Source organism: Camelina sativa, chromosome 5 (genome assembly GCF_030686135.1).
Source record: "Camelina sativa cultivar CO46 ecotype springtype chromosome 5, ASM3068613v1".
NCBI classification, from domain to species: Eukaryota; Viridiplantae; Streptophyta; class Magnoliopsida; order Brassicales; family Brassicaceae; genus Camelina; species Camelina sativa.
The window spans coordinates 25,996,807-26,018,766 of NC_141884.1; the positions used below are offsets into that span (position 1 = coordinate 25,996,807).

Below are 21,960 nucleotides of genomic sequence, written 5' to 3' on the forward strand. Positions count from 1 at the left end.
AATTTTCTTTAAGTATTATAACTCAGTTATGAAGTAATATAAATCAGCCGTTTACTTGTAGTTTATTTCTTGTTATAGGTCAGCCAACAAGCATTATAACTCAGCTGTCATATGAATCTATGAGACCTTTCGTTTCCTTTAAGTATTATAACCCAGCCGTCAAACAATAAAAATCAGCCATAAAGCCTACAGTAACTCAGTCACCGAATTGAGTAGACCTAACAAATCAGCCACCATAACTGTAAATCAACGATGGGACAATCAGTGGTAATATATGATATATCAGTCATAAAATATTGATCAAAAACCCTCAATCAGCCAGAAACACGGTTTAAATCACGGGTTATTGTCAGAACACTCAAAAATAAAGTTTTGATACATGCCGGAACACAAAAAGACAAACAAGAGTGTAGGCAAAATGCGATAGTGATGACGAGAGAGAGAGAGAGAGAGAGAGAGAGAGAGAGAGAGAGAGAGAGAGAGAGAGAGAGAGAGAGAGAGAGCTGTCAATGAAATGATTCAATTAACCCATAGTGATAATCTAAATTAAAAACAAAAAATTAACCCATAGTGATAATTAAAATTACACCCACGGCACTAAATAAATAAGTAATTTTTAGAAAATGTATAATATACCAGCAATATTCCAACTTTTCTATAACATCTGAGTAAATTTTTTTTTTTGCTCTGATACCAATGATGAAAATTAGGGAATCCACCCATTGATTTAATCAACGAGAACAAGGCCATAAATAGTTGATAGTTTTTAAAATAGTTTTTAGATTATAGGCTTTGGTTTTTGGATTTTAGATTTAGTTTTTGTTATTAGATTTATAAAAATAAAAGATATATTAAATAATAAATGGAGAAAATGTCAGGTAAAATATTTTCCTTTAGAAAAGTGAAAAACTAAAATGAAATGGTTTTTCTTTTATGAATAAAATGGTTGTATAGTCGGACAATCGTTCAACTGTTCATTTTTCTCTTTCTCCTAAAAGTTTTCCTTTCTAGATCTAGATAGAGTTTTTCTTAGGTTTTTGGGCACTAATCTTCACTGAAAGTCTGCATTTCAACACGCAGCAGGAATGACGCAACCTTTCTTCTCTGTCGTCGGAGTGGTGTGGTTTTTCTGGCATGCGTTGCGGCTATGGTCCTTTCCCAGCGGATGAATGGATTCAGATCTTGTTCCTCCTGGTTTGAAGACGCCATTGGAGATGCAGAGAAGTATTTCATGGCTCAAAATGTCAGGTTAGAGGCTGCGGTAGCGGCTGAAGACGCATGCGGATAGGTGGATTTTTCCGGTGAATGTATTTAGTGGTCAACTGTAGATCCGTTTCAGGATCTTAGATGACTTTCATGGATTCCAGCTGTTGAGAGCCAGCATCTTTTTCTAGCCTCTGTGTTTTGCGTCCACCAGATCGAATCTGAAGACTGTTTTGCCTCGGGAAGGCTTTCCGGTTGCATGGATTCGGAGATCAAAGACTTGAGTCCGAGTACGTCGTTTTGCTAGGTTGGGATTTTGATGTTCATTGGATGGCGGAAAGTCGAGGGATTATTCTATTCCGAAAGACTTGTGGTGGGTTTGTATTGCCGTTGGTGACAGCTCTGCGACATGATCCGAATACTCCAGTCAAAGAACCAGATCTGGCAACAAAGTCACAAAGCCGTGGGACTTGTATTCGTCGGTATTAGTAGTTCTGATGTTTTGCCTCCGTTTAACCGCCCGAAATCAATCTTGTTTGGCGGTTTCTGTTCGCCAGAAAAAAATTCTGTTTTTGTAACTGTTATTAGGTTATAATTTCAAGTATAAGCTCATTGGATCAACCCATTAATAAAATAAGTTTATATAAAAAAACTTGGTAAAATCTTCCGAAAACCATATTTTCTATTTCTTAGAAAAACTATTTTTACAAACTCTTGAATGAGTTCTTTAACAAAATAAAAATAAAAAATCTTGAATGGGTAAAATGAGAGATTTTGAGATACAAAAAAAAACAAAAGCCATTACAAAAAATAGTAAACTATTACACTTTTATTGAATAGTTGCCAATGGTTATGTCATAACACAAACAGGTTTTTGAGATGGGTTCTAGGCGAAGCAGTTGAATCGTTTTTCTAACTCTTTTTTCTCCTCGTAAGAGTTAGCCTTCTTTGGCTTGTGAATTAATGTTTAATTAAGGTGTTTATCCTTGATATTCGGAATTCTATGTGTATAAGAAAGCTTTGTAGATTCTTTTTAAATTATTTAGTCATTTTAGGGCATCAGTCATTGCTTGTTCTTTAATTTGTTATTTTTTTAGATTTTGTTAACGTTTATAAGTTTTTAATTTTATCTGTCAATGATCAATGATCAACTGAGACAGAATATTACAGAGATAATCTATACTATTAAAGCAAAAGTACTCACTATACTCAAATTGGACTATGACTTTGTTTTGGTACGTTTTTCATTAAAAATGTTAAAGAATCGCCTAATTTAATTAAATTATCCTATAGTTTAGATTTCTCTAAATGATGTTTATACCCTTTGGTCGACAACATATTTACTGATGTTCATATATTTTACCTTGTTTTTCCTTAGTTTATTTACATCTTTTGCATGATTTACTATCTTGTTTGGCCATTATTGTGTAGCTTTAGGACTGTTTATGCACTAGAGTAGATTTGCATTGCATTTGCATAGTTTCTTGCATAAACAGGTGATTTTGGATCCTAAGGAGCATGGAAGGAATGTTGAAGAGGATTGAAGCTATCAAGTGAAGAAAACAAGGGAGCTAGAGCTGAAGAATCAAGGTCCGGAAGTCCACTCGACCCCTCACTCGACCAGACATTCGACCGTGTGCGAAGAAGGACTCAACCGGTTGGAAGAAGCAGAAGAAGAGGTTACTCGACCAAGTACTCGACCGAGCACATGGTCGAGTTGACCGAGCCGCCCCTCTAGTTTGTCTTCTAGCCATTTTAGGGTTTCCCCTCTTTTCTATATAAAGCATTGTACCATGCAGCCACCAGAGGAGAGCCACTTTTAGAGAAATAAAATCTAGACCTAGTATTTACCCTTTTGGGAATTATCTACTTTTTGCTTTCTTTTGCTTAGATCATTAGCCACTTTTGTATTTGTCTCAAGAAATCTTTGATACTTGTTGGTTCCATAACTTTCTAAGTATTGAGATTTTGAGTTTGATTTCTTCTTCAATATTGTAGATCTCTATCTCATCTATCTAATCATGCAAGTTTCATTGATTTCTGGGTTTATGATTTTGTTCATCATGTTTAGTGATTGTGAGTAGTGTGTTAGGATCTTAAGGATGGATTAGGCTGGATAAAAGTTGTGGTTGTTTAGATTGGTCAATCTTGTTTGTTTATAGATCTCTTCTAGATTAGATGTGCTCTATGCTGTTCTTATACTGAGAGGATAAGGATAGATCTTAAGCTTCTTAGCATCATACCAATGTCTAAGTTGTTAGATAAGGCTAATGCTAGAGATTATCATGAAGCATGCTAAGAGATTAGATGTTTAAAGTGATTTTTGACATTGATGATCTGGTTGTTTATTGCCTGCTTTTATATGTTCTTAGCTGGGAATAATTCCCTAAAAAGTAAAAACTAGGTTTCTGACTCTCTAAAAAAGGTTTAACTCATTGGTGGCTGCAGGTACAAGGCTTTATATAGGAGAGGAGGTGGAAGCCCTAAAAACACTAAAAGACAAAATAGTCAACGGCTCGGTCAACTCGACCACGTGCTCGGTCGAGTGACAGGTCGAGCTGGCTTCTGTCGTCTTAGTTCCACTCGGTCGAGTCCATCTCTCCACACGGTCGATTGTTTGGTCGAGTGTGGGATCGAGTTGGACCTTGGACATTGGTTCTTCAGCCTTGACTCTCTTGCTTTCCCTTCATGATTGCTTCACTTCTTCCTCAGCATTGCTTCTGTGCTCCTTAAGCTCCAAAATAACTTGATTATGCATGAAAAGATGCAAATGCAATGCAACTAAACTCTAATGCATGATTAGTCCTAAAGCTATGCAATAATGGTGAAAGTGGATAGCAAAAGATACAAAAGATGTGAATATATTAGGGGAAAACATGGTAAAATATATGAACATCACTAGTCCCCCAATAGAGATCTCTCCGCCTCCTTCTCTTCTTTTCACGGCCCACGATTTCAGATAGAGGAATTGATCGAGTAACACAAACAACATGCTAGTATCAGCAACATCTCCTACTAGCAGTGTTCCATCCCTAGCGCTATCCAAAACTCCACACAATGCAATATCTAACAGCTGAAGCTCATGGTCGTTCACATTCCCAGTCTCTTTTCTAGCAAAAAGAGTGCATGCGAGGGACTTGTGAAAATATCAAGACAGGGCTCCTTATTTGAGCGGATTTGGAGCTTGTGGACTTGTAGGGGTTCTTGTCTCCTATTGTCAGCCATAGGGACCTCATTTCCTCCTTGCAAACCTCCATACCTTCTCCACTAGCAGGAACAATATGATCAGAACATTACAAGTCAAGCCAGGCAATTAATGGTTTTGATCTAACAATCCTAAAGTAACAAAAGAAAAGACTATAAACAAGAAACCACACGACCTAAGCACTCGATGCAAGCATTCGAGTACAGGATTTGGGGGGGGGGGTGATCGAGTAAGCAAATGGGATATGAACAATGATAGACAGGTTTTCACCCAGGGTATCAATCCCCTATGCAGTTGTAGTACAAAGGGTTATCAATCCAAATGGTTGTGTATTGCTAGCAGGAAGGATATGATGAGTACAATACAAGTCAAGCCAAGCAATTAGGGTTTTGGTTCAAACAATCCTAAAATAAACAAAATAAAAGAATATAAACAAGTAAACCATACGACCTAAGCACTCGATGCAAGCAATCGAGTACAGGATCGAGTGGGGTGATCGAGTATGCAAGTGAGATATGAACAGCTCAAAGTATTACTCGATGCAGGTTATCGTGTACCTGATCGGGTAGGTAGTCGAGTAAGTAAAGAAAATGTAAACAAATAAAATACGAAAGCTCCTAAGGATGGGGGTAATCGAATGCTAAGTGTTCTAGACCAGTACGGATGCCTTACATGCCTCAAGCAATTATTTCCTAGACAATGAACCTCTAAGACCTTGTCACCAAACTTTCGCACTAGCAAAAATCAACCTTGAACACACTACCACACTGTCGCACTATCAATATGAACAAGCAGGCATTAAGAACAATTCATTATTGTCAGTAGACTTAAATTCATCTAATTTCTTACTCAGAGTTAAGTAAACCTCTAGCATTGGCTAATCAAGCATTTTATCTACTCCTTTCGGCCTGTAGCATTTGTAAACAGCATTAAGAACACCAATATAGAAGGAAATCTATCAATCATTTACAATCAACTAAAGCATCCTAACCGATCAAGAACACAAAATCATCTATCCCATCCCTATAAACTTTACTACACTACTCAGACATATAAACGAATAACAAAGCAATCAAAATGAATGAAAATGACATTGTATTAAAAGATAGAGTAGAGTATAAAGAGTATGGGATAAAAAATCTAAGAAAACTACAAAATAAAAATGCAAAACAAGAAGAAAAATGTTGAGTTGCTCAGTTCTCTCACAGAAGCTCTCGCTCTCTAGTTTGAGGGTCTGCGGCGTGCTCGTTTGCGAGCTAGGGAAAGAGGGGGTTTATATATGGAAACCCATTTGACCTAGCTTCACAGACTTGCCCGATGGTCTACTCGATGGGGTACCCGAGGGTGAAGTCGGGTTACTCCTCGGGTGGATCTTCGGGTTGCTTTTCATGCTCTTGGATCCTCTTCGATCGTGTTGGGGTTCGGACTTGTTCTTGTAGCTCGATGGCTCCTTCGGGTACATGCTCGAGTTATCCTTGTTTTTCCCCATTTTTGGCTCTTTAGCACTTGTTTTCATCCAAAATATGCAAATGCAGAAATGCAACACCCTAAATGCTCTAAAAGTGAATTCCTACAGTTAATGACCTAAAAATGCTAAGTTAGAGGTATGAACAATGCAAAATATGGACAAGAAAGGATGCTAACAACATGTAAATTAGAGAGTTATCAAACAACTCGAGGAATCACTCGATGCAGGTTATCGTGTACCTGATCTGGTAAGGGATCGAGTAAAGAAAGAAAATGCAAGCAATTAAAATACGAAAGCTCCTAAGGATGGGGTAATCGAGTCCTAAGTGTTCCTAACCAGTACAGATGTCTTACATGCCTCAAGCAAATATTTCCTAGACAATGAACCTCTAAAATCTTGTTAAAACTCTCTTGCGATAGAAACAATCAACCTTGAATCACTTCCCTACCCAACTCTCGTTGGAGAAACATGACCAAGCAGGCAATAAGATCTGATTCATTATTGTCAGTAAACCCCTTAGTCATCTAATCTCTTAGGCTAAGTGAGTAAACCTCTAGTATTGATTGATTCAAGCATCTCATCTACGCCTCTCGGTGGTAAAACACCTTAGATCTAATCTCACCCTCTCGGTTTGTTGATAGCATTAAGAACACCAACCTAGAAGGAAATCTATTAAAAATATACAATCAACTAAGACATCCTAACCGATCAAGAACACAAAATCATCTATCCCATCCCTAGAAACTTTACTACACTACTCGGACATAATAACAAGGAACATAACAACAAATAAGAATGAAAACTGCATTATAATAAACGGTAGAGTAGAGTAGAAAGAATACAGGATAGAAATCTAAAGCAAATGATAAAAAGTATTGAAATAAAATGTAAAAACAAAAGGGAAAAGTGTTTGAGTCGCTCAGTTTTCTCATAGAAGCTCTCGCTCTCTAGTTTGAGGGTCTGCGGCGTGCTCGTTTGCGAGCTAGGAGAGGAGGGGTTTATATATGGAAACCCCTTTGACCTAGCTTCCCAGACCTGCCCGATGGTCTACTCGATGGGGTACACGAAGATGAAGTCGGGTTACTCTTCGGGTAGATCTTCGGGTGTTCTTCTTGCTCTTGGATCTTCCTCGATCGTGTTGGGGTTCGGACTTGTTCTTCCAGCTCGAAGGCTCTTTCGGGTACATGCTCGGATTTGTCCTTGTTTTTCCCCATTTTAGGCTCTATAGCACCTGTTTTCATCCAAAACATGCAAATGCAAAATTGTAACACCCTAAATGCTCTAAAAGTGAATTCCTACAGTTAATGACCTAAAAATACTAAGTTAGAGGTATGAACAATGCAATGTATGGACAAAAAAGAATGCTAAAAACATGTAAATTAGAGAGTTATCAAAATAAAAAAAAAGTTAAATACACAAGAACCACACGACCTAAGCACTCGATACAAGCATTCGAGTACAGGATCGGGTGGGGTGATTGAGTAAACAAAGAAAGTATGAACAACTCGAAGGTGTACACGAAGCTGGTAATCGAGTACCAGTTCGGGTATAGGGTCGAGTGATGAATAAAAATGTAAACAATCAAGATGCGAAAGCTCCTAAGGATGGGGTAATCGACTCCTAAGTGTTCCTGACCAGTATGGATGTCCTACATGCCTCAAGCAAATATTTCCTAGACAATGAATCTCTAAAATCTTGTTAAAACACTCTCGAGATAGAAACAATGAACCTTGATCACTTCCCTACCCAACTCTCGTTGGAGGAACATGACCAAGCAAGCAATACACACCGATTCATTATTGTCAATAAACTCCTTACACATCTAATCTCTTAGGCTAAGTGAGTAAATCTCAACCTCTCGGTCTGTTGATAGCATTAAGAACACCAATCTAGTAAGAAATTTATAAAACATAAACAACCAAGCTAAGACATCCTAACCGATCAAGAACACCTAATTGTCTATCCCATCCCTAGAAACTTTGTTTCACTACTCAGATTTCATTGTAGAAAACATGAAAGCATAGATAAACAAAAATTGCATTGTATTGAAAAATAAAATAGAAGTGAAGAGTATTGATCAAGATTATGCTCGAGCTCGGCCGTACCGTACGGACGTCCGTACACTCTTGCAATAAGGCCAAGCCTCTTGAAGACATAAGATAAAGGGAGGAGAGGAAGCTCGGTCCATCAAGCCCATTAAGTGTTCTAGAACACTCTAATCTAGCCGTTGGAGATCTGTGAGAAGAAGGAAGAGTCCTGGGTGCACAAGTTGACTTAGGAGACGTCACTATCGCTTGGGAAATGTTTCTGGGTTTTTTACATTGTTCATCATGTGTTCTTGTGAGTAGTTCTCTAGGATCTTGAGGATGGGTTAGGCTGGATTGATCTTGTGGTTTGTTTGATTTGGTCAAGCTTGATTGTTGTAGATCTCTTCTAGGCTAGATGTTCTTAATGCTGATCCTATATCTGAGAAGGTAGGGTTTGATTTCAAGCATCTTAGCATCACACCAATGTTTAATTAGCATAGATAAGGCTAGATCTAGAGCTTACCATTAGGCTTGCTAAGAGATTAGAGGTCTTGTTTGGTATGAGACATATTGCTTAATGCCTGCTTGTGTAGATTCTTTACTATGTGAGAACAAGTCTAGAAATGCATAGGTTTGATTGTTTCTTGCCATGAGAGTGGATTAAACTTGTCTTAGATTTATATGTCTAGAGATTAGCTCAAAGTTTGCTTGAGGTTTGTTGACCAAGTTAGATGATGTCACTATATTTTACCATATTTATGGCCTTGTTTAGTTCATGTTTTGCATCATATAGAAGTCATTCCTTAGGTTTTACAGCCATTTATGTCCAAATATGCACTTAGGATGTTTAAAAGCATGCATTGCATACATTTGTGCATTTGGAGTATTATTAGGTGTTATGGAGCTCTAAAAGGGTAAGGAAGGACTTGCTGTTATTTCTGAAGCTAAAAAAGAAGTATCAGGAAGGTAAAAGAAGGCACTCGACCATACCACTCGAGCAGGCACACGGTCGAGTACATGGTCGGGTTCATAACGAGCTCCTCAAAGATCGATCCGAATGTAGATTTGACGTTGCGATTCAGCTTCAGCGTCCTTCATGGGAGTTGTAGGACATTGAGTTATCTTTCCAATACCGGTGGTTTCAAGGCAATTGGAGCTGTCGTTCAAGAGTTATACCTGTTTTACTGAACCGATATCATACTAGATCGAAGACTGGAGTTACTTGACGGACCAACCACTCGACCATGCACTCGACCGAGCACGGTCGAGCACTTGCAGCCAACTCTCTGTTTTGTCCTCTAGCTAACTAGGGCTTCCCCCTCTTTACTATATATATGTGCTGGCACTTGTGGCCGAAAAAAGAGACCCTGTAGACACCTCATAACCTAGTTTTTGCCATTTTTAGCTATTTTTACATTATTGCATCATCTCTTATATTTCTTCTAGATTTTCATAGATTTGTAACATTCATAACTTTGAATCTATTGAGTATTTTCTTTTACTTCTTTGTATTAAATTGTTCATCTCATCATTATCTATCCATCCATGTCTATATCATCATTTTCTGAGTTTGTGTTCTTTATGATGATTTTTAGATCTTATTAGTGGCTTAGGATCTTAAGGATGGATTAGGCTGGGTAATAGTTATGGTTGCTTAAACTGATCAAGCTTGATTGTTTAAATATCTCTTCAAGATTAGATATGCTCTATGTTATTCTTATACTGAGAGGGTAAGAATAGATCTTAAGCTTCTTAGCATCACACCAATGTTTAAGTTGCTAGATAAGGCTAATGCTAGAGATTATCATGAAGCATGCTAAGAGATTAGATGTTTTGTTGATTTTTGACTATAATGATCTGTGTTTAATGCCTGCTTTTATATGATCTTTGCTAGTGAGAGCTAGATTGGGAGTATCTTAGCTTGATTGTTATTGCCAAGAGATTGGATTAACTTGTATTAGGAGATCATTGTCTAGAGATAGCTCATGTTTTATTGAGGTTTGTTGGCTAGTTTAGATAATCATAGCTTGAGTCCAGCCCATGAATCCATCCTTAGGACCTTCTTTATCTATTGATTTACCTGTTTGAATCCTGTTTAATCGCTTGCTGTTTGTTTACTTTCGTTCTGCTCTGTTTTGTTTGATGCTCTGTTTCAGTTCTGTTCATTCGCTTGTCAACTCGACCACCCACTCGACCATGCACTCGACCGAGTGCTAGGTCGAGCTCCAATTTACTTTCTTGTTTATGCATTGTTCTGTTCTTGTTTTCTCCTACTTATTAGTCAATTTTGCTTAGTATTGTTTATTACACTTGTTCTACAGTTTAATTCAGCATTACTATTGTCTTAATTAGTTGCCTTAGTTCATTGCATTTCATTATTGTCATTAGGTTGTTAGAAACAAATCAACTTGATATTTGGCATTGATCACATCTTGACTGGTTACATATCACACTCTTTATGGATTGACATCCTTTATGCTACAACATCATAAGGATATTGAAACACCTTCCATTCTATCACATCATCTCTGCTTATGTCTTTGTTTGCATGTTCTCATACATTCATTGCATAAGTAGAACCTAGATAAAATCCTTGTTTCATTAGATAATCACAATGATTAGTTCAGCCCATGAATCCCTCCTCAAGGCCTTCTTTGTTTATTGATTTCTTAGTCTTAATCCTGTTGCTTGCTTGTTGTTTGATTCGTTTTTGCATTGCTCTGTTTTTATTGTGTTGCTCTGTTTTCACGTTTAGTCCAGCTCGACCCTGCACTCGATCTACACTCGATCGAGTGCTTGCTCGAGTTCTTCCCCAGAACTTGTGTTTATGATTTGTGATTGTCCTGTTTCATTCCTGTTTCATTTCTATTGCATTCATTTAGTTTTCTGTTCATTACTTGTCTTGCATTAGTTCATTTCTTGCATTATAGTAGTTTCTATTTCTGTTCTTGCTTCATAACTGTTATAACCATTCTGTTTCATTTGCATTTAGCTCTTAGTTCTTGTAGTTTTACTTTCTGCACTTTATATTTTCATCTTAGGATTGTTAGTGACAAACATCCTTTACATTTGGCTTGACTTAGTCTCATATGCATATCTTGATTGTTCACAAACACTCAGATAGGATTGACCCCTCTTATACTGCAACTGCATAAGGGGAATTGAAACATCTTACCATCCATTCATTCATATCTCACCATTGCATGCATTCATCATCTCACACCCATAAAGAAAGCTTGTTTCAATTTGGCGCCGTTGCCCATTGGAGTGTGTTTTTGTGACATTTAGGATCCATATTAGTCTAAGATTAAGTTTGTTTATACACTTGTGAAGTTGCTGGACTCGAATTTTCTGTTGCTGGGTTGTCTTGAGTTTCAGGTACCCACTCGACAAACCACTCGACCACAACTCGACCGAGCAGTGATCGAGCACCTGATCGAGTCAGAAGCCGTATCTATTTGGACACCACTTCCCAGTTGACTCGACCGCCTACACGAGCCTGAGCTCAACTGTGTACCTGTTCGAGTCTGTACTTGTGTCTGTTGATGCACACAAGGTCTAAGGGGAAAGACAATCTGCATAGGCCTCTTGACAACATCCATAGGCTGCAAAAGGGTTTGGGAAATCAGAGAAGAAGAGTAGTTCAAGTTCAGCAAGAGGATCAAGTGATCCTGGAGCAACAAGCTAACCATGAGCAGAGACCTAGGCACATTGGTGCTGGAGATGCACCCAACACCCACAACCAAAGAGCTGGTATTGTGCCTCCCACAGTTGCAAACAACAATTTTGAGATCAAGAGTGGATTGCCAGTGGAGGATCCACTAGATCACCTTGATGAGTTTGACAGAGTCTGTGGTCTTACAAAGATTAATGGTGTGAGTGAAGATGGATTCAAGTTGAGGCTCTTCCCATTCTCACTTGGAGACAAGGCTCTCCTTTGGGAGAAGACTCTTCCTACTGGAGCAATAACCACATGGGATGCTTGCAAGAAGGCTTTCTTGGCCAAATTCTTCTCAAATGCAAGGACTGCTAGGTTGAGAAATGAAATTTCTGGGTTTGCTCAAAGGAACAATGAGAGCTTTTGTGAAGCTTGGGAGAGGTTTAAAGGGTTCCAGACTCAGTGTCCTCACCATGGCTTCAGCAATGAGTCCCTCCTTAGCACATTGTATAGAGGAGTGCTTCCCAAGATTAGGATGCTTCTTGATACAGCCTCTAATGGCATCTTCCTCAACAAGAATGTTGAAGAACGATGGGAATCAGTTGAGAATCTTGCTCAATCTGATGGGAATTACAATGAAGATTATGATAGGACCATAAGGAGCTCCTCAACTAATCAGGAGGACAAGTATAAAAAGGATTTGAAGATGGTCAATGAGAAGCCTGACAAGATACTCCTAAGCCAATCCAAGAACATTCACTTCATTGGTGAAGAAGAAGTTCCAGTTCAAGAAGGGGAGAATGAGTTTGCTCAGTTGTGCTACATGCAAAACCAGGGTGGATTCAAAGGCTACAACCAAGGAGGGTTCAAGAACACCAACTTATCCTATAGAAGCACCAATGTAGCTAATCCACAAGACCAAGTCTACCCACCTCAACAGCCTCAACAGCAACAAACCTACATTCCCAAGCAACAACATCAAGTGTTCCAGCCTCAGTTGTGTCCCCCACCAGGGTTTCAGACTAACCAAGGCCAAGAACAAGACTTAAGAGCTATGATGCAACAGTTGTTGATTGGGCAAACACAAGGAAATTTGAGGAAGCCAAACAGTTTGCTGAGTTGAACCAAAGGCTCACATCATAGTACAATGACCTCAACATGAAGTTTGAAGGTCTTAACTCTAGAGTGAAGTATATGGAGAGTAACATTGCCTCTACTTCAGCTCCTAAACCAAACCAACTCCCTGGAAAACCTGTTCAAAATCCAAGGGAGTTCACTGCAAAAGCCATTCATATCTCTGATGGGAAAGTCACTGAGGACAATGAAGTCCAAGTTTGGGGGAATTCATCAGTTACTGAAGCCCCAAGTGACGTTTGTGCAAAGCAACTGGAGTCCGCTATTGCACTCGACCAAGTACTCGAACAGCCACTCCACCGAGTGCATGCTCGAGTGGTCGATCGAGCTGCAGACTCTGAAGCTGTCAAGCCTGCTAAGTACATTCCCCCTGCTTACAAACTGCCTCTGTCATTCCCAGGACGTTTCAAAGCACATAAGCTTGATGTTCATATATTTTACCTTGTTTTCCCTTAGATTATTCACATCTTTTGTATCTTTTGCTATCCATTTTCACCATTATTGTGTAGCTTTAGGACCAATCATGCATTAGAGTTTAGTTGCATTGCATTTGCATCTTTTCATGCATAAACAGGTGATTTTGGAGCTTAAGGGGCATGGATGCAATACTGAGGAGAAGCGAAGCAATCATGAGGACAAAGCAAGAGAGTTAAGGTCCGGAGTCCAACTTGACCGCACACTCGACCAGACACTCGACCGTGTGCTGAGGAGGACTCGACCGAGTGGAGATTGCATGAGAGAAGCCAGCTCGACCTGCCACTCGACCGAGCACAGGTCAAGTTGACCGAGCCGTTGACTATTTTGTCTTTTAGCATTTTTAGGGCTTCCACTCCCCTCCTATATAAAGCCTTGTACCTGCAGCCACCAAAGGAGTCCAGCATTTTAGATATTCTCTAAACCTAGTTTTTACCCTTTTTGGGAATTATTCTTTTTGCACTTTTATTTTTCTTAGATCTTGTATTTGAAAAAGACTAAATTCCTCAATATTGTCAGTTTCATAACTTTCTTAATATTGAGAATTTGAGTTTGATCCTTTCATCAATATTGAAGATCTTTGTTTCATCTTTCTGATAATGCAAGTTTCAATATTTTCTGGGTTTTTGACTTTGTTCATCATGTATTGTTGTGAGTAATTTGCTTAGGATCTTGAGGATGGGTTAGGATGGATTGATCTTGTGGTTTGTGTGATTTGGTCAAGCTTGATTGTTGTAGATCTCTTCTAGGCTAGATGTTCTTAATGCTGATCCTATATCTGAGAGGGTAGGATCTGATTTCAAGCTTCTTAGCATCACACCAATGTTTAAGAAGCATAGATAAGGCTAGATCTAGAGCTTACCGTTAGGCTTGCTAAGAGATTAGAGGTCTTGTTTGGTTTGAGATGTATTGCTTAATGCCTGCTTGTGTAGATTCTTTACTATGTGAGAACAAGTCTAGAAATGCATAGGTTTGATTGTTTCTTGCCATGAGAGTGGAAGAAACTTGTCTTAGATTTATATGTCTAGAGGTTAGCTCAAAGTTTGCTTGAGATTTGTTGACCAAGTTAGATAACCACAATGATTAGTTCATCCCATGAATCCATCCTCAGGACCTTCTTTGTTTATTGATATCTTAGTCTTAATCCTGTTGCTTGCTTGTCGTTTGATTCGTTTTTGCATTGCTCTATTTTTCTTGTGTTGCTCTGTTTTCCCGGATTTAACCAACTCGACCTCCCACTCGACCTACACTCGGTCGAGTGCTTGCTCGAGTTCATCCCCAGATTTCTTGTTTATGATTTGTGGTTGTCCTGTTTCATTCCTGTTTCATTCCTGTTTCATTCCAGTTGCATACATTTAGTTTTTAGTTCATTAATTGTCATGCATTAGTTCATTAGTAGTAGTTTCTATTTCTGCTCTAGCTTCATTACTGTTACAATCATTCTGTTTCATTTGCATTTAGTTCTTAGTTCTTGTAGTTTATTTTCTGCATTTTACATTTCCATCTTAGGATTGTTAGTGACAAACAATCTTTACATTTGGCTTGACTTAGATTCATATTCATATCTCAATTGTTCACAAACACTCATTTAGGATTGACACCTCTTATATTACATCAGCATAAGGGGAATTGAAACACCTTACCATCCATCCATTCATATCACCATTGCATACATTCATCATCATTCACCACCACACAAAATAACTTGTTTCAATTTGGCGCCGTTGCCCATTTGAGTGTGTTTTTGTGACATTTAGGATCTATATTAGTCTAAGATTAAGTTCGTTTATACACTTGAATCTTCTGTTGCTGGGTTGAAGTTCCATTTCAGGTACCACTCGACCAGTCACTCGACCACCACTCGACCGAGCAGTGATCGAGCACTTGATCGAGTCAGAAGCCGTGTACATTTGGACACCACTTCCCAGTCGACTTGACCCCCCAGACGAGCCTGAGCTCAATTGTGAACCTGTTCAAGTCTGTACTCGCGTTTGTTGATGCACACAAGGTCTAAAGGAAAAGACAATCTCCAAAGGCCTATTGACAACATCCACAAGTTGCACAAGGGTTTGGGAAATCAGCGAAGAAGGGTAGTTCAAGTTCGGCAAGAGGATCAAGTAATCATGGAGCAACAAGCTAACCATGAGCAGAGACCTAGGCACATTGGTGCTGGAGATGCACCCAACACCCACAACCAAAGGGCTGGAATTGTGCCTCCAACTGTAGCAAACAACAACTTTGAGATCAAGAGTGGATTGATCTCCATGATTCAAGCCAACAAGTTTCATGGGTTGCCAATGGAGGATCCACTAGATCACCTTGATGATTTTGACAGAATCTGTGGTCTTACAAAGATCAATGGAGTGAGTGAAGATGGATTAAAGTTGAGGCTCTTCCCATTCTCACTTGGAGATAAGGCACACCTTTGGGAGAAGACTCTTCCTACTGGAGCAATAACCACATGGGATGCTTGCAAGAAGGCTTTTTTAGCCAAATTCTTCTCCAATGCAAGGACTGCTAGATTGAGAAATGAAATTTCTGGGTTTGCTCAAAGAAACAATGAAAGCTTTTGTGAAGCATGGGAGAGGTTCAAAGGATTTCAGACTCAATGTCCTCATCATGGCTTCAGCAATGAGTCACTCTTGAGCACATTGTATAGAGGAGTGCTTCCCAAGATAAGGATGCTTCTTGACACAGCTTCTAATGGCAACTTCCTCAACAAGAATGTGGAAGAAGGCTGGGAATTAGTTGAGAATCTTGCTCAGTCAGATGGCAACTATAATGAGGACTATGACAGAACCATAAGGAATTCTTCAACTGATCAAGAGGACAAGTACAAGAAGGACTTGAAGATGGTCAATGAGAAGCTTGACAAGATCCTTCTTACCCAACAAAAGTCTATTCACTTCATTGGCGAAGAAGAGGTTCCAGTTCAAGAGGGGGAGACTGAATTTGCTGAGTTGTGCTACATGCAAAACCAGGGAGGATTCAAAGGCTACAACCAAGGAGGTTTCAAGAACAACAATCTCTCTTATAGGAGTACCAATGTGGCCAACTCTCAAGACCAAGTCTATCCACCTCAACAGCCTCAACAGCAACAAAACTACATCCCCAAACAACAACATCAAGTGTTCCAGCCTCAGTTGTGTCCCCCACCAGGGTTTCAGACTAACCAAGGCCAGGAACAAGACTTAAGAGCAATGATGCAACAGTTGTTGATTGGGCAAACACAAGGTAAGCTTGAGGAAGCCAAGCTGTTTGCTGAGTTGAACCAAAGGTTAACATCACAGTACAATGATCTGAATATGAAGTTTGAGGGTCTTAATTCAAGAGTGAAGTATATGGAGAGTAACATTGCCTCTACTTCAGCTCCAAAACCTAACCAACTCCCTGGAAAAGCTGTTCAAAATCCAAGGGATTTCACAGCCAAAGCCATTCAAATACAAGAGGAAGAAGTCACTGAGGACAGTGAAGTCCAAGTTTGGGGGTATTCATTAGTTACTGAAGCCCCAAGTGACGTTTGTGCAAAGCAAATGGAGGTCGACATTGCACTCGACCATGAACTCGAGCAGTCACTCGACCGAGTGCATGCTCGAGTGGTCGATCGAGCTGGAGACTCCGAAGCTGTCAAGCCTGCTAAGTACATTCCTCCTGCTTACAAGCCTCCACTACCATTCCCTGGGCGTTTCAAAGCACAGAAGATCAAGGAGTTAAGGGAAATAATTGAGAAAAAGGAGATGTTGGCTAAGCAACAAGAGGAAGAAAAGGTTTTGAAAGAAGAAGTTGTGGTTGAGAAACAAGAAGAAGTGATGGCTATACAAGAAGTCATCATAGCTTACCAAGAAGAGGAGAGAGGACCTGCCTTGGAACAGTATGAACCTTATCCTCTCTCTAGAGATTTTTTGCTTGATTTGTCAAAGAAGAAGGCTCAAGCTCAAGATGAGAAGGATCTTGAGAACCTTGGAGGAGTGACCATCCCACTTAAGCATAAGGATCCAGGGCCATTCTATCTGCCTTGCACAATTAGTTACCTTCACTACAACCAATGCCTTTGTGTTTTGGGAGCTTCAACAAGTGTGATGCCATACTCCATAGCACAAAAGTTTGGGAGAACTGATTTCAAATCCACCAACCTCCATGTATGCCTAGCTGATGGGAAAAATAGAGAGGTAGTTGGAAGGTTGGAGAATGTCCCACTCAAGATAGGGAAGGCAAGGGTTCATACAGATTTTGTGGTATTGGAAATGGACAAGGAGCCTGAAGATCCAATCATCCTTGGGAGGCCATTCTTAGCCACTGTTGAAGCAGTTATTGATGTCAAGGAAGGTCTTGTGACCTTGAACATTGCTAAAGATGTAGTTGTGAAGTTCAACATCTACAATCCAACCATCCTTCCCACCATTGATGACCAGCCTTTTACTATCAAGGACAAAGGTGGTCAAGGAGGCTTAAGTGATAAGGTAACCCCAAAGGCTGAGCTGCCACTTCAAGAGGATTCTGTGGAGAAGCTTAAGAGGTCAGTTCAAGAGTTGACTTGTATGGTTGAGGATCTCCAAGTTAAGCTGAACAAGAGGTCTTTGAGGAAAGCAAGACCAAAGCTCAAAATCAAGAAGAAGTATAGTTTGAGTGCTAAGGGTGAGGTTATCAAGGATCAACTTCACAGTGACCAAGAGGTTCCAGGGAGGATTTCATCACCTCCTTGGTATCTAGATCAAGTCTAAGAAGGAAACCAAAGTCAAGCTTAGTGACTTTAAACAAGCTCACTAGGGAGGAAGTCCCTAAGGTATCCTTTGTAAATATGCTTTAATTTCTTAGTAGTTTTGATGTGTTTTCTTTTATGTTTTTGTTGGACAAGCTTTTAGGTGAAAATGTAGTTGGGTAAGGAGAGATGTGGACTTGGAGAAGGAGACTCGCAAGCCCACTCGACCAGGCCACGAGAGGTACTCGACCGAGCTGGAAAAGAATTAAGGCCCATTTGATCTTCAAATCGTTAGAACAATCAAGTGGAGGGAAGAACAAGGAGAAAAATTTTGAAATTTCAAATTTGGTCAAGGTGCTCGACCACGTGCTGGTCGAGTGTGGGGTCGAGTGGCAGCCAAAAGCAAGTCAAAGATTCCCAATTCAAATTTGAATGGTATGGACGCTCCACCCTTGTCTCCTTGTCCCCTTAGCTTCTTTATATAGACATTGCATGATCCTATACCTCTCACATTCTCTCATTTGCTCAAAACAATTGAATTCAAGCTTTAAAATCTTTTTCAAAGTTCATCTCTTGCTCAAGCTTTGTTCTTTCAAGTTTTTGGGTCACTAACCTATTAACTTTGAGCTTTGAGTCTATTCCCTTCAGTTTCTTTTGAAAATGTCTTCCAAGATAACCAAGAAGTCTCACCAAACCGCTGCAAGCTCCATGGAACATCGTGATGCTGACCTTGAATCAAGTGGTGAAGCTGGGAGAGCCACTCAACCGACCACTCGATCGACCACTCGACCGAGTGGCGGTTCGAGCAGCCGGTCGAGCCAGGTGCCGTGTCCAAGGAGAGAGCCAGTTGAGGAAGATCCTGAGAGGACTGAGAGTGATGAGGAAAGGGAGCGTACTCTCAATGAGTTTATGAGGAGACACAAGGCCAAAGGAAAGAGGCCAGCTGTTGAAGTTGAGCAAGAAGAGAGTGAAAGTGAAAGTGAGGAAGAAAGTGAAGAAGAAGAATTGATGGATGATGGAGAAGCTGAGTCTTGTGGGCTGCCAAAGAGGCAGCTTTATGATGCTTTCATGAGGATGGAGTTCTTGGGAACTAGGTATCCATACAAGGAGACCATGGAGAAGCTTGCTATTGATGAGGATGTGGAGTGTCTCTTTGAGAAGAGCAATCTTACCAAGTTTATGGGGCTTTGCATGGAGGGCTACAAAGAAGAGAGTTGTGAGTTCCTTGCCACTGTCAAGCTGCATACATATGCAAGGAAGAATCCTGAGGTTGGAGCTGGTCACATTTCCTTTACTATCAAAGGGAAGAAGCATGAGCTTTCAATGAAGAATATAGCCAATGTGTTTGGTTTTGAGGTTGGGAGCAAGAGAAGAGTTGTATGTTGTGTGGGAAACCATTGGAGACAACAAACTCTACTCATCCTCCAACTCCAAGAGCTCAAGGATAAGGAGCCCAGTCCTAAGGTACTTCCACAAAGCTCTTGCCAACACCTTCTTTGCAAGGAAGGAAACTGGGAACATCAATGAGGGAGAGCTAAAGATGATTGACTTGGCTCTCAATGGAGTCCTTTTCCAAGCAAGGAATGGTACCATCATCCTTGGGAGCACAGCGGAGACTGACCTAGGAATGGTGCTCATTGACCACATGATTCAATTGAGAAGTTGGGTAGGAAAGTTGGAGAACAAAGGGTCAAGAGGAGCACTTACCATTGGAGGTATCATCACTCCAATCTTTCAAGCTGCTAAAGTTGCACTTAGAGGAGAAAGGGTCTCACCAAGATGGATTGACTCAAGCTACCTCACTTCTACTCTCATCCTAGCCAAGGAGATGCATCAAGGGAACCACATCTTCAACTTTGAGCTTCCAACACTTGGGAAAAAGCAATTCATATTGCCTAACCAAGAGCTCACCACCATTCAAGAAGGAGCCAACATTGACTTTTGGCCAGCTGAGGAGCATTGGTTTGATGGAGTGGTTCAACCTAGAGTTTAGGAAGCTGTGAATGCACAAGTAGCTGATGGGGAGGAGCAGTTCTATTTTGAGGATTATGAGCCCACATCAAGGGATAGTAGAGGAGTGAGGGAGACTGCCAAAAAGTTGACTCTTTTGCAAAAGTGGGGCAAGTGGCATGGGAAGAGGTTTGATAAGCTGAAGAAGAAGGTGACCAACATGGCTAAGTCTATCAAAGGCTTAAAGAAGGAGATTGCTGAGCTGAAGAGTGGAAACTCATCTCCTAGCCATTCAAGCCCTTTGAGGAGAAGTACCTCAACTAGAGCACTTTCAAGAGTTGCGAATCCTGTGGAACCAGCTAGAGCTTCAATGTATGAGCCAAATCAGAGGAAGAGGAGCTCAAGTACCCGAGAACAACAATTTTCGTGGCACTCAACCGGGTCACTCGAGCACCCACTCGACTGAGCACCTCCAATGCACTCGGCCGAGTACCACCCCAGATCACCCTATGGCTTCCCACCTCCAGCTGCTTATCCAGGTTATCCATTTTACCCTCCCATCCCACCTTAATACTACATGGATCCAGCTCTCTACCAGCAGTTTTGCCAGCAGCAAGGTCAACATTTTGACACTCGCGGTCCAGCTCGACCCCCCCACTCGGACACGCACTCGACCGAGTCACGGTCGATCGCCGTCATCGAGCTGTCCCAAAGTCCATCTCCAAGTCACCAACAAGACCCCAACTACTCCTATGACAGCATGCAGATGGATGTGGACAACTTCTTCCACAATCCCTAAGGTACCAACATCACCTTACCTTGTAAATACCATTGCATTTGACATTATGTTTTGTTTTGTTTTTAGTCTTGAATCCTCTTACAAATTTCTTTCACACAGAGGACTGTGTGATTTAAGTTTGGGGGAGGGTTTGAGATAGCATTTGACATTGTGTTTTGTGTTCTTATTTGAAATTTTTATCATCATCATGTTAGCACTTGCATAAGCATCTAAGGCATAGAAAAACCAATTTGAAAAATTTTGAAAAAATCTTCATAAAAAAAGAGTGTTCATGTAGTTTGCATTGCATATTAGGATCTTGTTTAGCATGTTTCATGGAGGATTGTATAATATTTGCATTAGGGATCTATGATGAGTTTGCCTTGTTAGCTAGCTTATTCACTAGACTAGGATCAATGCCCAAGTTAATAGTACTTTGATGCTAGTTGAGTAGTTAGAAGAATAAGATTGAACCAAGCCTTGAATTTCTGCATTGCATTTGGACTAAATTGAAGCATGTTGAGATTTGAAACCATTTCCTATTTATAAGAACTTAATATTGACTTATAATTATCAATGTGTGCATTGCTTTAAACTCATGGATACCATATACATACTTTGATCATCTTTCTCCTTTATACCACTCTTGTTGATCCAAGTAGCTGATTAAATCATTAAGATCAGTTCCCCTACCCTTAACCAAACCTTTCTTTCAAGCCATGTTTATTCTTGAGTGTGTGAGGCCTATTTTTGGGATTGAGCTTGGTAGAAAGTGTTAGGTTTGAACTGACAAGAGTAAGACCTTGTGTAGTTCTATTTTGCATTTTTCAAACTAGATAGGACTAGGTGGTTCACTTGTTGGGTTTGGGACTTGGCTGTTATGAAAAGAAAAAGAAAAGAAAGAAAAAGAGAAAGAGAACAAATGGTAGAGTCTTTAAGAGGAGATTGTGTTTAAGCAAAGTCTAGTGAAAGGATGGGAAGTAAAATGTTGTTTAAAATGGTTCTAGCTTAAGAAAGAAAAAAGACAGAAAAGGAAAGTCTAGCAAAAAGCGTATATGGCTTAAGAATAAGAAAAAAAGAGAACCATAGCAAATAAGTAAGAATCCCCCATCCCACTAGATAGATCAAATAAGAAACCTCTCCTAAGACTTGAAAACCAAAAAGACAAAAGTGTTAAAGAGAAAAGAAGAAGTAAAGGGTAGCACTAGGATCATTTGAGTTTAGATTGCTAGGATAAACACTTTGGGTGCCTTTGGGTAGACAATGTTTTATTCTTGTATGTGTCTAGGTGTTCTTACCTTTAGCATTCTTCTAAAGCTCAATCCATTTTTATGAGAGAACCTTGATATTGATAAGCCCTACTC

General features: G+C 40.0%; 2 non-coding genes across 2 annotated transcripts; both read right to left on the reverse strand.

Moving 5' to 3' along the window:
* Positions 1-11,934: 11,934 nt before the first annotated feature.
* On the reverse strand, positions 11,935-12,041 carry LOC147944374 (small nucleolar RNA R71). The gene has a single exon (XR_015558697.1). It is a non-coding gene; the product is annotated as a small nucleolar RNA R71 (small nucleolar RNA).
* Positions 12,042-15,688: 3,647 nt separating this feature from the next.
* On the reverse strand, positions 15,689-15,795 carry LOC147944375 (small nucleolar RNA R71). Its single transcript, XR_015558598.1, has one exon. It is a non-coding gene; the product is annotated as a small nucleolar RNA R71 (small nucleolar RNA).
* Positions 15,796-21,960: the final 6,165 nt, after the last annotated feature.